The sequence below is a fragment of the Paramisgurnus dabryanus genome, chromosome 5 (genome assembly GCF_030506205.2).
Source record: "Paramisgurnus dabryanus chromosome 5, PD_genome_1.1, whole genome shotgun sequence".
Lineage (NCBI taxonomy): Eukaryota > Metazoa > Chordata > Actinopteri > Cypriniformes > Cobitidae > Paramisgurnus > Paramisgurnus dabryanus.
In genome coordinates, this window is record NC_133341.1 from 6,921,520 (window position 1) to 6,937,666 (window position 16,147).

General features: G+C 38.1%; 1 protein-coding gene across 1 annotated transcript in view; it reads left to right on the forward strand.

Moving 5' to 3' along the window:
* tmem161b (transmembrane protein 161B) overlaps positions 1 to 16,147 on the forward strand; it is a 46,690-nt gene that overhangs the window by 2,157 nt on the left and 28,386 nt on the right. The gene's annotated exons all lie outside the window — the stretch shown is intronic.

Below are 16,147 nucleotides of genomic sequence, written 5' to 3' on the forward strand. Positions count from 1 at the left end.
AATGAGGTAAAAGTGCAGGTGGGGAATTGAAAACCAGTGTGAAAACAAAAGCAATCAGTTATCCCTTATAAGCGGTACTTGTTGACTTCCATAATAGAAAAAATAAGTACCATGGAAGTTAATGGGTACCATCAGCTGTGTGCTTACCATCTTTTATCAAAGTATTTATTTGTGTCTGTTCAACAGAATATAGAAACTCATACAGGTAAAGAAAAACATAAAGGTGCGTAAATGATAAAAAAAAATTTTTTTGGGTGAACTATTCTAAAGGAACAGTTCTTTCAAAAATGTATATTCTGTCATTGTTTACTTATCCTTATGTTTTGGTGGACAATATGGCTGGGGGATATATTGGAAGGTATTGTCATGCATCTTGTCAGTAAAGCTGATTCCTTGATTAGTAAATCGCCATCACCGGCTTTCAGATGGAGCAGCATTTATTACACAGAGCTGTAGCTCACTGACAATCCAGGCAAAATCGCATTCATTATCGCAGGCGATTTGTCCACACTAATGAAGGCGATATTGCATAGCTTGTTGGTGAACTACTGATGAGAATCTCACTTGATATATCACCCAGCCCTAGTGGACAAGAGGCTATGTAGCTCTTGGCTAGGGCTTGTTGGAAACTTTTTTAGCGAAGACCAGGAGACTTGGATTTCCTCAAGCAGTAGTCTTTATTGCAGAAAGCGTTCTTGGAATCAGAGCATAGAGCTCGGGGAGCTGCAGTTACCAAGTCTGACTTTGGGTATACATGCATTACATTTAAAGCCATTCGAAGGGGGCAGTCCCTTCAGATGGAAACAATGCCTTTAGATTACAATATAAACATGAAAGAGAGGTTACAGTCAGGCAAGAAAGGACAGCTGTAAACGCATTCCTGATCATCCCCCTTTGATCAGATAACCATTACGGCAGGATGGGGTCTGTGTAAACGCATCCCAGATCATCCCCCTTTGAGTAGATAACAAATGGTCAATATGCCCTATGAAAACAAAGGCATGCATTCCAGCTAATAGCTTCCATTACCTTGCTGTTTCTTTCATATTTAGGTGAACAGATACAAATGATAATAATTAACAAAACAAAAACATTGACTTCAAATTATATTTCAACAATTCCCCCTTTGAGAGTTCTAAATAACTCTCACATAATTTAATTCTAACCCTTCATAAGTCCATTCTTTGACATATGTTGGTTAACATAATGTCCCATCTTCTAGTCTTGTAACATTGGAAGTTACAGTCAAATTTGAAGTGTGTGAATTGGCACAGAATATCATGATTCTGTTTTTTTTTCTGGAACCAAAACTGTATACTGAAAGTTCTGCAGTCCTTGAATGTAGATGCGTTGTGTTTTGCTTCTAACAGTCATTTCAGATGTTACAGTATGTTTATTTTTTGACACTCCAAATTCTTTGCGAAATGACTCTTTTGTCCACACTGATGGATTTCCAGGGTGACTCACACCAGGGTGTCACTGTCATGTCCAGTATCTGCAACACAAAAAGAAAGACACGAAAGAGCAGTACTCTCATACTACATTTTATGTTTAAAATATCGTTGTTATCATATCATTTTAACTTCCTTGTGATCGTATAGATTTTTATTTTTTACCCTAGTCTGTTTTAGTTACCTAAGGACCAGGTGAGGTGAGGATGAACTACATGAGGGGAAAAAGCTATGAGGGAATCTTCACCACAGGGTTTGGCCCCCGACGCTTATTGCATTTGGTTCTGCCCTGGGCTCCTCACTGGTCAATGTGTCCTAGTCTGTCCCTGTCAACATAGGAGCTATCAACATCTTAAATTCTAAATAAACTCATCCCCCTTTTAAACTGTAAAATCAATTCTTAAACCACAACAAAATCCTCTAAAGAAACATCAGTCATAGTAGACATCATCCAGATTTCATCCTTGTAAAATTTAATACAACAATAATCTCCCAAAGCCATAATGATTAGACCCTTAGCAAGTTGCCCCACAGATTAGGTGTAGAAGGGAGGGGCTGCTTTAGTATTGTGAGCAGGCTCTGTAAGAGCTGAGAAACACTGTTAATTTCTCCAAGTATCTTTTTGCCTCTCCTACACTCTTTTAAATAATGTCCTTGCTTCCCGCAGTAGTGACATTTGATGTCCTTCCTAAGACATTTATTTGGCCCACTTTCTTTTTTAGCCTTATTCAGCAATGCTGCTGCTATTTTGACATTTGTCTTAACATCAGAATCTCGTTCCCAAGTGGTTAATCTGTCCAAATTGCCTCTCAGAGTTGCATTAGACCATGTAAGGTCTAGGAAGGGCAGGGCATTTCTGTATTCAGATGAAAGGCCATCAAACCATTAGCGGACTAGTGGTCCTTTATGATTTAATACGTCCTCAGGATTATTTGCTATCCCACTGTATGCTGCAGCTGACTGACAAAACCTTTCTGTGTATTCACTCACAGTTTCATTCTTTCTTTGCACACAACTAGTGATCTTAGTCCAATCAACCTTTGGTCCAACAATGTCCCTCAGTATGGCTAACACTCCTTCTCTTAACCCATCTTTATTTGCATCCTGTAACTCATAACTTTTAACAGCAGTTTCAAAAGTACTGAATTCTGATTCAGACAAAATTTGTGACATAAGCTGCAGTATGTTAGCTAAAGACAAGTCATACAAACAGATTTTTCTGGACAGTGCTCCTCTGAACTCAGAAAAATTAGCATATGCTGATGGCAAACTCTCAGCAAGTCTATCTATTGTTTCTGGAGCTACATCTTGTAGCTGAACTACTGACATTGAAGGAAATGTAGTTCCAACATTTTCACTTTGAGCCTTTTTCCTTGCTCCACACACCTTAACTGAATCACATGCTTTGTCACTTGTATTATTTCTGTGATTAACACAAACACTGTGTTCCTGTCTAACAGATTGTAAGTCAGGATGGACATCTGAGTGTTGTTTCTGAATGTCTTCTGGTGAAGACATGTTATGGCTTATCTTCTCATTAGGAGAAATGGCATGAGAATACAAATCTTGAATTTTCTTCTCTAGTTTTGCAATACACTCAGTTTGCTTTGCAGCTAAAGCCAAACTGTATTCTCTGTAACAGTAGATAATGCCTTTTGTGTTGTTCTTTCTAACACAGGCCCCCAAAACTTTCTTACACTCTTTAAAAGTCCACGTCCTATCTGGATCAATACCAAATTTCTGTGTTAGATTCTGTCTAACTGATTCTGACACAATAGAATCCATGTGATTATTCAGGATTGAGCTAAACTCATTGTCTGACCATAAAGGGGTTTCAAGTCCACCTTTCTCAGTTGTGGGAATCAGTCTAGGATGCCTTTTAACCATTATTTCCTTAAAGTGGATTTCTTTTAACAATCTGTGGTAAACAAGTTAAACCAAACTTCTCTGACTAAACAGAAGTTAACCAAAATGCTTCTTCCCTGATACACAAAAGATACACCAAGCTTCTTCTCTGACCAAGCAGAGGATAACCAAATTCTTCTCTGCCTAAACAGAGGATAACCAAAATTTCTTCTCTGATGAACAGAGGATAACACAAATTTTAGCACGCTATGCTAATCTTCCCTGCCTAAACAGAGGGTAAACCAACATTTGTTAACAGAACCCTGCAGCTGTTTGTTAACACTTAAACACATGTACTGGTCTGTAGAGGTTCTTTTGATAGTGTGACACTCACCAAATCAAAGTTGAGCTGAAAAATGAGTCTGGAGTGATGTTTGTAGATATTTGGTGAAATGAGAAGCTCCATCCGGGTCACGGCACCATCTGTTGGAAACTTTTTTAGCGAAGACCAAGAGACTTGGATTTCCTCGAGCAGTAGTCTTTATTGCAGAACGCGTTCTTGGAATCAGAGCATAGAGCTCGGGGAGCTGCAGTAACCAAGTCTGACTTTGGGTATACATGCATTACATTTAAAGCCATTCGAAGGGGGCAGTCCCTTCAGATGGAAACAATGCCTTTAGATTACAATATAAACATGAAAGAGAGGTTACAGTCAGGCAAGAAAGGACAGCTGTAAACGCATTCCTGATCATCCCCCTTTGATCAGATAACCATTACGGCAGGATGGGGTCTGTGTAAACGCATCCCAGATCATCTCCCTTTGAGTAGATAACAAATGGTCAATATGCCCTATGAAAACAAAGGCATGCATTCCAGCTAATAGCTTCCATTACCTTGCTGTTTCTTTCATATTTAGGTGAACAGATACATATGATAATAATTAACAAAACAAAAACATTGACTTCAAATTATATTTCAACAGGCTGCACGATTCGGAGAAAAAATCTAATTGCAATTTTTCTGATCAAAATTGCGATTCGCGTTTTAAAGTGCGAATCATTGGTATATAATAAAAAAGCTACATCCAGGTTTGTTGTGGTGGTTTTAATAGCACCAAAGAAAGATGCTGTGCTACTGTTTATTTAAGACCTCTTAAACATTGTACCAAGGTGTCTGCAGAAGAGCAAAGTCCTGCAGACACCTTGGTACAATGTTTAAGAGGTCTTAAATAAACAGTAGCACAGCATCTTTCTAAGAACATTAAGAAAATACAGTTTAACAAAAATTTATTGAAAGTTTTATTTAAAATAACATATAGGCCAATGTATTTTGGCTGTCACTACAACAATGCTTCTGACAAGCAAATGTTTAGTTTTTTTCTTTTAATCATAAGACTATAATCATCTTGTTTTACTTTTCAGGCATCTGTAATAAATGTAAATATATTAGTTATTAGAATCTATGATTTAACATAAGCAAAAAATACAAATAAAACACTGCACAGTCCTTACTGTACGATTTTAAATGTGGAGCTGCAGAAGCTTGTTCAGTTAAGAGTAAGGAGTGATTTTAATTTTTGGTGTGTAATAAACATTTCTGACACAGAAAGCACCAGGTTACTGTCTGTCACTTTAAGACACAAGACAGCTTTAAAACTGCTCTGCTTTAATGTACTGATAAACATCCAGCTGTTTATGTTCAATTAGACAAGAAAGAAAACTTAAGTTTAGTAATCACGCGTGTGCTGAGTGCTCTCTGTGTGCGCGCTTCATGAACCCTCGTGCCTGTAAATATACTTTCAAAGCGGTGCGGATGTGCGCGTGCAAGAAAGTATACTGTACCTCTTTCGTCTGCTGTGTCATGGGCTTTAATGAAACCTGCTTAAAGTCTGATGAGGCACTTGTCATTGTTTGCGATGCATGACGAGAAACGGACGTATATACACCTTTCTTTAAGTCCAACATTACACAAAAGGGAAATGTTTTTGCGCATTTCTGTCCTTTCATTTGCCGGTTAATGAGTTATAATGGGTTTTAAAAATGACTGAATCAAAAATCTGCCAACTTCCATGACATTCCGCGTTGTGCAGTTAATTCCATTTGTATGCATTTCGTGATTATGTCCGTGTTTTCCGCATCGCGGTAATCATATGGCCGTACACTTTGTTGGGGAGTTGAACTGCTGCTCGCGCAATGGCACCTCAGTGTTAATGCCCTCTATTGGTTTAAACTGCATCAAACGTAAAATGCGCATGAAGCGAACTGTCAAAAACTGCGTACTAGATCATTGTTATATTTGATAGTTCTGAATCGAAATAATCGCAGCTTTTGCGATTCGAAAATCGCACCCATCCGAATCGCGATTTCGGTTTAAAAATGATTAATCGTGCAGTCCTACTCTTGGCCATAACTAGGGGTGTGCAAAAAAATCGATTCACGTTTGAATCGCGATTCAAGCTTTGCCGATTCAGAATCGATTCATAGAATTCCAAAAATCGATTCATATATTTTTTGTAATGCCGTGTTACTTTTGTCCTGAAATGAGTTTATCTTAGTATTCCCATAGATGGCGCTGCGGCGAATTCACACTGACCCCTGCACACCACACTCTTGTCACAGTGTTTCCCACACATTGACTTTACTTATGGGCGCGCTGCCTAGGTATATTAACAAGTGCCCAAGTATATCTGGCATCAAATTTTGTCTTTTTTGTTTTTCCGTGATGATGACACACTTTAATAATGACATTTTGTGTACGACATGATGAGTTTGGTGTGCGTTCACTTGCTCTCTGTTTCTCAATGAATTGGGATGTGACGCGAACAAGCTTGTGTCATATCCTTCATGTTTCTGAACTTGAGCAGAGTTTTACCATTAGAAGACTTCAACGGAGCACCCGCGGCCTGTTTGGTTCCGGATTTGTATTTGAAATGGTCAGTCGGGTCCGGGTCAGTCATAGTTAAATTACTTAGGGTCCCAAGTCTGATTAATATTGTGTGTAAAACCCGAGTCGATCGGTGAATGGCCTTGAGTGCTACCGCGCTAAAGCTTGTGTGCAGTTTCAGCGTGCCTGCGGTTTCTATGCCGATAACAAATGGCTCTTGTTTTGAAAGTCACGACCACGCGCTGGATTTTCTTTCTCCCATTTTTTTATACTATTATTATTAATAAACCATATCTTTTCTAAAATCTAAAAAGTTTGCACAGAGATGGTAGCAAAAGACAATGCAAATGTTAAGCCTATTGCACTGAACGAGCAAAGGTCAAGCTGACTCAAGATTTACAAAACGCAAAGCTGTAACGTAAAGTCCCCTGTCACTGGGACAGCAAGTAGACTTTTGAAATAATGAGTGGATTTAGCTTTTTTTTAATTGGCAAGAGAGAAATAGAAAGAGAGGCACTTTTCCTGTTTCTGCTCTATCTAATAGAAATAATAACTAGAGATGCTCCGATCAGCATTTTTGGGGCAGATCACCGATCACCAAGATCATGATCTGCCGATCGCCGATCAGTGCCGATCAGAGAATGGCAGTGGAATGGGAATCTTTTATCTATAATCTAGCACAGTGTTTTTCAAACTTTTTTAGGAGCGACCCTAATTTAAAAAAATAAAAATTATGCGACCCACACTCTACCCCCCCCCCCCCCTTAGTAGCATGAAGCAGGGCGGAGCCGAAAGCCGTCATAATGGAGTGAGCCCGGTGAAACGTGCACGCGCGCATCTGTATGTATTACCTAATGAGCAGACCCGACGCCAGACACAAATTCACGGATGGGCATTTCATTTTTTCAGGGGGCACAAATGAGATCAACCTCACTGCAATTCATATTATCATTAATTATGAAAATGGGCAAAAAACGAGGAAGAACTGACATACGCAACACAACGGAGGAGTCTTAAAGATTGGACCTAGCTTATACTGAAGCAGTCTAAAAACACGTCGCAGGGCTCGACATCAATGCTTGTCCGCTTATCAGGGACAAGTAACGTTAGATTAAAACGCCAATAACAATCACCAAAACACGCTAATGATTCTGCATCCTTTAGTCTCAATGACAACCGAAAGTGCATAATGTAATAACGCTAAGTTAAACAAATAAGTGCAGCAAACACAAATTGAGTTAACACTGACAAAGTGGGTTAAACATACTGCGCTAAAAATGTGAAGTTTTTAATAACATGATACAGTTAAGCAGCATCACATCACGGTTGAAAATGTGACAGATTTCATGACAGTTCACTAAACAAGTAATTAATATTAAGCCACTTACATTTTAGATGCAATGTTGACTGTTTTTGTGGTTTCAGCAGCGAAAATAGTTCAAAGATAACAGCAGAACCATAACGTGTCAGTCTTACTGCAAAACTCAACCGTGTCATAACGGTGGCGCTTTGCTTAGCAAACAACTAAACATTTCCGCGCTCACTTTCGACAAACCAATCAAATACATTAAAAATATATATTTTGTTAAATCAGACCAAACACATTTTTATTTTTATTTAGGAGTTTTTATTTCCCCTTGCATCATTTAAAAAATGGCTGTGACCCCGTGCGCAATTTAATCTGCTGTCTATGAATTTAATACAGTAAGCTGCGCACGCACATGGGTCATGTGACACAGTGGTGGAGTATTTTTTTATTTAGTGTATTTAAAAGATATTTTACTGTGCTTTTATTCAAGTGTGTTGTAATTATTATAGTTTTTATAATAAAATTGAATAAATTATTTTAGTAACCTTTTTTTGAAATCTTTCTGGCGAGTGGCGACCCGGTTTTTAATTTCAGCGACCCACCAGAGGGTCGCGACCCAGGGTTTGAAAACCACTGATCTAGCAGAGTTAACACCATTTTTAGAAATGAAACTAACTATAAATTAGGTATATTATTGTTTTAATAGAGAATCAAATAAATAAGCACAACAAATATTTCTTCTTGCAAAGAGAAATGTAATATGCCTTTAAAAAGGTTTATGTCTGTTAAAAGTAATTAAAGTAAAACACTTCACAGTCTTAACTGTATGAATTAAATATACACGCATTCGTATGAAGTACAACAGTTTTTCACTGATGAGCAGAGAGTAATTTCATTGAGAGATGAATTAGGATACTGTAGCTTTAAGACGTGGGAGAGATCATTCTCTTCACATGCACTGATGACCGGCTGCTGTGTATGCATGCGGTGGGTGTCCGCAAACAAGAGCAGCTGTGAGGACAATGGAAGTTTAAACCTTCAAAACTTTAAAACGAATGCAAGTAATAAACTTTCGGCATGAGGATGCAATTGTCCGCGATAGATATGTGTTGTATACGCTGTTTGATAGGGATGTAAAGACGCATCGCGCTGAGGACCGGAGCGCGTCCTCATAGAAAATACGCATATCTCTGTAAAGGCAGAGAGAGAGAGATCCAAATCTGCACGTCACACATGAGCAACGGGTTACAAAATGCTCGCACTGTCTAAAATGGTCTCTAATTGCAGCCGCATCAGGAACGCTATGATGACAAAAGTAAACAGAAAGATCGGCTTATGAGATCTGCAAATTTAATGCAGATCGCGTCATTTAATGCCGTTATCGGCCGATTACGATCGGTGGCCGATTGATCGGAGCATCCCTAATAATAACCATTATAACACCAGTCACATTTATAATCTATAGACCTGCACTGTCTATCATTAATATACTATATTATTGTATTTAATAGACTTTGATAAAAGGGGTCATCTAATTGCTTCATATCAGTTTTTATTTTTGCATAAAGACATCAAGTAATATCAAACTACATTTAATTTGTTGTGTTTCTTTTCTTTAAAATTGTATATCTACTAATTGAGAATCGTTTTTGAATCGAAAATTGATTTTGAATCGAATCTTGAGCCTTAGAATCAGAATCGAATCGAAATGTGAAATTTTCTGAATCGTGCACCTCTAGCCATAACCATAAAACTTAATTGTGATCAAGAAAAATACATTAAAATTGCCCATTGATGCCAGCAGTCTTTCCATGTTAGTTTGTTGCTGAGATGTTAAGAGCAAGTACTAGGCCTGGGGCGGTAACCGGATTACCGCCATACTGCGGTCACGTGACCCATGCCGCGGGTCTGAGCTCCTCACCGTCATAACCGCAAAAAAAAAAAAAAAACTTGAAACATTGGCCTGCACCTGTGTGTTATGTGCGGATGTTATACACGCAGCTTGTTAACAACCGCAACTTGTTAACTGAACTTTAACTGATATGATTTTAATATTAAATTGTCATTGAGTAGAAATACAGGTGACGTTGTCTGTCACTCGTTTAAAGTAGAGTTGCTGTTCAAACGTGCTGAGAATCCTCCTTTTACGGAAGTAAAGATAACAACCATGCATTAGTAAAATGAATAATTGCTTTATAGGCTATAGTATATTTTCTATAGACGTGTAAAACCATATTTTGGCGGATTGTTTTTTACTTTCATTGTTTTTACTAGTTTGCCTGCCCATTTAGTCTTAATAATTAATGGAACCTAAACGAACTTGGCTTGCGGTTCTCGAAGGCAGCTCGAATCTTGGTCGGGCTCGAGACCCAATTCCAAGTAACAGAAGAGAAGAAAAATGCAGTGAAGGAGGAGAGATGCCAGAAGAATTGCGGCTGGGCGCAGATCGTTTACCATGATTAATGATGATTGACAAGTTTAGGTTCCTTTTAAATGTACGTTAAAAGTGTAGCCGTTAAAATATTATTAGCCTAATAGTTTATTTTGATCATGGTGCTACGATCGATGGATAATTCTGAAGTTGTTTTAAAGAAGAATAAAATAATTACTTTTCAGTCATTTGCGCTGTCACACATTTGAACGTCTCCGCATATGTACATCATTGCGACGTACATTTGCAAATGATTCATAAAGTCATACCTCCGCAATTCTTTAATCGATTGTGTTTTAAAAGTACTGTATGCTCAAACTTTAATGACAGCAATGTGATCACTGATGCGCTGGTAGAGAGAGAGAGAGGCGGAGAAAAAGAGAGAGAGCGCGGCTCTGTTAAAAAGTGGAAATGTTTGATGTTATTTGAAGTCGGCTCTTACAATACAAAATACCCGATTAAGCTATTACGTGGCTATTATACACATTTTTTCAGGACGTTCTTGTGACCCGGTGGCAACTTGTCCACGACCCAGTACTGGGTCGCGACCCGGTGGTTGGGGACCTCTGATCTAGCCTACAACAGTGGCCATTTCTAAAGCAGGACACATTTCAAAAAGTTTTGCTTTTGCGTCTTCTTTCTCTGTTTGTGGAAAAAGACAGATGTTTATGGTAAGGGTCGAGGATAGAAGCGGTCTGTCCAAGCACGCACAACAGAGGCGGACTGCCCAGGCGCGCGCGAGACAGACCGCGTCATCTTGCACACACACACACACACACACGCGTCTCCGTGCAGCTTCCCAGCTATACTCAAGCACGGACACATATGCAGTACAAGTGATTTCTCATACAAATGTTTATTTTACCAGACCATCAGGGCAGCAATAATTTGCGTCAGTACAGGCTATTCACAAATTAAGGATAGAAAAGTGGCGAAATGTCTGTAGGCACGTGTGGACACGCACAATGCGTTAACATTTTTTTTAACTGATAATACTAATTGTTCAAGTTGTTGAATGTTGAAATTGAAGAAATGTGGAAGGAAATAAAATTCACTTTACATGTTCCTTAAGTAATTTGCACGTGTTTTGTATTAAAGATAAATAAATCATGCATGTTATTTAACTCATTGTCTTGCCAATAAACCGCAAAACCGCGGGAATTTGTTGATTACCGACCGCGGTAAAAAAAAATCCAAACCGGCCCAGCCCTAGCAAGTACAGAGTATGTGCCTGACGGAGGAGGTCAAGATTATTTGTAGAGGTTTTTACATTTGGAGAACAGAAATCAGTCCCTGTCCTGGCTGTGTGGAGCGTTTTTTCCTGTAAAATTTGAGGAATTTTGTGATATGATTATATTTTATCGGGTTACACATTTTTTTAAATTGCCACATTAGGATGAACTGTATTTTGTTTTACATTTTTGAATGTAAAAGGGATGGGCACCGAACTCTGTACTTTTATAGGCACCGACCGAATTGTGTGGTACTACCGAGTATCGATTTACATAAAATCAATCGATGCTCAATTTCGGTTCCTGGGAGAACACGTCAGCGCGCTGGTACATAGCGAAAGCGTGTGCGCGAGACAGAGATTGTGTGACAAGTGACACCCCTTTGCAACTTGCTCAATGGCTAACAGAAAGCGATCTAACGTGTGGTTACATTTCACAAAGGATGATGCAGACAATGGTCTACTGGTTACTGTAATTCCACTACTTTTATCAGTAACGAGTATATAACGAAGGATTTTTTTAAATCAAGTAACGCAATTACAATTACTGAAATTTAAATGAGTTTGTTACTCGCTTACTCTATTTTGTAAAAAAAATAACACTTACAGACAAGACATTTCTGATTTACGTCGCATGACCGTGGTGGGCGGCGCAATGAATCATTAAACTTCATCATAGCTGACAGTGCGTATAGAATGAACATGAAAAATCTAAACGGGACAACATACCTTTTATTTAAAAATTGTGCTCAAGTCATAATCCATCCGGTCTCATGTTTCTAAATGATCTTTGCCATGCAATTCTAGTATGACATTAACTGGCATTTGTTGTCCACAAAAGCAATACATCTGAGAAATGTTAATATATATCTTAGATGTTTACATCGGCCTTCATGGAAGAGAACGATCCGCGATTGTTGTTTCCAGAAAAATATTCACACTGTGCTTCATCCTGCTGGGATGACAACTGTTAAAACTCCATAGTATGTGTGAGTGCGCATTAAGTTTCAGTTTTGGTTTCACTTGCTCCGTATCCGACAAAACGATCCACTCGCTGTGTCCGTCTGACAAAATCATCCACGTAACGTACTCTGTCTTCTGATTAAATATCTTCCTTTAATCCCGAGTATCATTTAAATCCAACAGAAAACATATACAAACAATATATGACCAAAGAGCGCACTACCACCGCAAGCTTCACACGCTGTGTCCCAATTCCATGGCCGCGCCCTGCTAAGCATGCGACCTAAAAAGGTGAGCACTCGGTCTTTCAAGGTGGAAGCCTCAGAAGTTCGCGAAGAGAACTGAAATGAGACGGTCTAACCTTCGGAGGACCCATAATTTGCGTCACCTGCTGCAAGCGCACCGCGCCTGTCAGCAGGACACAGCGGAGACGTTTCTAACTTATTAAAATAAATATGGAATCAGAAAAATTATAATTTATTTTAGAAAATATGACATGTTGACTCAATTGTCTCCAAATTTTTAAAGAGACACAACACAATTTTAACACATTATATATTTTTGTAAACACACAAAATATTTGTCTAAATGGTCTAAATGATATACATAAATAAACTAAGCTTACATATTAAGATAATTTCTAACAAAAATATTCAAAGGTTGAATCTAAAGCAAAATAGGATCCAACAGTATGTGATATGTTAGTCTTACGTGTAAAATAGCCCATTCATATCATTTTATTGTTTGACTGTACTGTTCATATTTACATTTAAAAAGCAGACATAAAAGTAACTTAAAAGTTACTTTCCCTAGTAACTAATTACTTTTGATATACAGTAACTGACAGAGTAACTCAATTACTTTTAAAAGAAGTAACTAGTAACTGTAACTAATTACTAATTTTCAGTAACTTGCCCAACACTGGTTAATGCAGAGCTTTTGCCAAGTAGGAAGTGCGCTTCACGCTCCCGCTCTATAGGTGGCGCAGAGAGACCAACATCCATAGCCAACAGCCACCAAATGCCACCAGTTGAAGAGATCGCCTCGAACGTAAAGCGTGCTTCCTGCTTTGGCATTCACGCTAATAGTGTTGTAAATAACGTTCAGTTTCTTGCAAAAAACTGATTGATTTGCTTCACAAGACGTCAATATGTCACACAGAGTTATGGGGGATTACGTTTGTATTGGATATATATGCTTTAGCTCTTAAAGTGTGCGGATCGGTTGACTTGCATGACGGAGCCCTAGGGTTTCTGCAAAATATCTTCTTTATTGTTCTACTGATGAAAAAAACATATTGGATGGTGTGAGTGTTATAAATAAACTTGATTTTGAAAGTATGCTACCGTTTGTTGAACTTCGTTCATTTATTTTCGTTGCTTTATTTAAGCAGCCTACCCTTTACGTTTTCAGCAATTACAGTGCTGCTAATTTCTGATAGGGGAGTGTTTGTTTGTTAGAAAAATGTTAGGCTACCTTATTAAAAGTATTGCTCTTGTGTTTTGTTTCACTAATGCTGTTCTCGCAGGACGCGTGACTGGCACGCCGCTTCCGGCTTGCGCTGTTCAGTAGTATTTTTAAAGTTTATTTATTCTAAATGTGTCACATGTCCATATTGCACAAAAAAAGGCACTACACTCCCTTGGGTCCGCAGCAACACTTCCCTATTTATCAACACTAGTCCATCTCTTTTGTCCACTTTCGACCGCTTCTGTCCTGATTACTTTGAGTGGTGGTCTGTGGAGACTGCGGGGAAGTCCCTCTGCTTTCGTTTTAACGCAAGCTGGAGGAATGACGGGTTAAATGGACGCAAACTAATACTATGGCGCTACTTGGGTTGTATGCAAACATGCTGCACAGTGTTTTGTACATATGTTGTAGCTTTCTCTGATTTTTCAGCGCAATTAATGAAATAAGATCGATCGCACAACGCGCTCGCAAAATGAAACTACACTGAGATCAGCCGCTTTAGTTTTATCAATGAAAGCCTAAAGATAACGTTGTACACTGTGTGTTCAAGCTAAAAGTCAGAAAAGACGTAAAATGTTGTGCTCCGTACCACGACTTAAATAAAGTCCTCTTATACATCCTCAGAGCGAGTGTTCTCTACAGCAGGGGACACAGTGAGTGTGGAGCGGGCACGGCTTTTACCTGAGAAAGTTGACATGCTGATTTTTCTAAAAAACAACTGCTAGCATTGTTTTCTACATAAAAGTATACTTATATGTTGCTTTTATGATGTGTTTATGAATGTTCATTGATCATTTGTCTTACTTATATCTTTTATTTATTTATTTTATTTATATGTAAGACATATGCCCTGGATGTTGTAGGGATTTATTTTTTTTTGTAAAGATTGTGTGTATTATTGAACATTTCAAAATAAAAAAACTAAATGTTAAAAATGAGAGGTTTGGGCTTATTATGTCCACTGAAAGTCACTTAAGTCAGGGTAAAGTACCGATAAAGGTACCGGTGGGTACCGGTATCAAATTCCAGGTATCGGAACCGTTACCGGCAAAAATGTGAAGCGTACCCAACCCTAGTGTACGTATGCCGCCTTCTCTAGGAACTTAGTCATAGTTTTAATATAAAGACAGTTTGATCTGACGCATGTGTGTTGTCATGGTTATGTGTCTGGGCGGAACTTAACTTCCTGTCTATGTTTGATTAATGGTCTGACTAGTGGCTAAACTGAACTCTGGAACAAATACCTTATCAAAAATAACAAATGTTTTGGTTTCCAAAAGATGAGGGGAGACTGTGATCACCGTTAGAGGTCGACCGGTATTGGATTTTGCCAATAACGATAACCAAGGTGGGCACTAACTGCCGATAACCGATAAATTAACCGATAGTTTTTGACCATTTACTGAATTCAAACACAACACTCATAACTCATTCACTGAGCTCAAACATTACACAACAAAGTTGTGTTAAACTTTATTACCAAATTAGAATAAAGAAATTGAAAAAAATATTTGACAAAATTTACAAAATATTTGTATTTTAAGTAAAAAGTAAATATGAATATTAACCATCAACAAACCTTAGAGTAAGCAAACTAAAAAATACTTAACCAAAGAAAGCCGTGCCACAGACATGAACAGCCATTGACAGAAATTCGTGCTTGGAAGGACGAAAAAGACATTTGTCTCCAGAGACACGAAAAACTGCGGAAATTTGTGTCATCAAACACGAATAAATTAATAAAAATGTTTGTTACTATAACACGACTTGCCTTGAAACTGTGTTGCAAGTAACACATCACAGAACAATAAAACGGATTCAAACTATATAAACCGTAAAGCATAAACTTTTGTAAAAAATTACAAATTAAATTATGTCAGTATTACGCTTTTTTTTTTGTTTATCATAAACAAGTTATGATAGAAGTTTATCATAAAACTACAGCAGGCTATGTCTGTTTGACTATACTGCGCTGTGTACAGCGATCATAAACCTCTCACTGTTCAGATCAGAGTGGCCTCAAGTTTGCACTGTGTAGAGGACACGCAGTTTGTGCAGACATGCCTGACTTTATAAATGTATAAAGAAACCGCGTATCTGTGTGCTACTCCCGGTGTATAAAAAAGACGCCATGCAAGCTTATGACAAAAAAGAGTCGCATTGTCGAGCCTGTGATTTCTCAAAATGCCTAAAGAGCACATAAATCCAAATGATGTATTACAGTGATTATAAATATCTGCAGAAACCAGACCATAACTGTTTGTAATTTACTTTTCTCTCAGCTGCATAAAGGTTAAATGACATTCTCTAATCGGACGCTTTAAAAATGTATTTAGCCTATTACAAACGTTACAAACGTGATTGGTAATAACTACGGCAAAACGCAGCAAAAATCAAGACATGTACATATTGTTTCATATTTGTGTGCTGTTGTTTATTTCTACGCTTAAGGTAGCCTTTTAATTTTAGCATCATATCAGCCTTGTTAGGAAATATATAAGTTACAACTAATGCAGTATCTATTTCTTACTTATACGGGTATGTAATTTGTAATAGATAATATG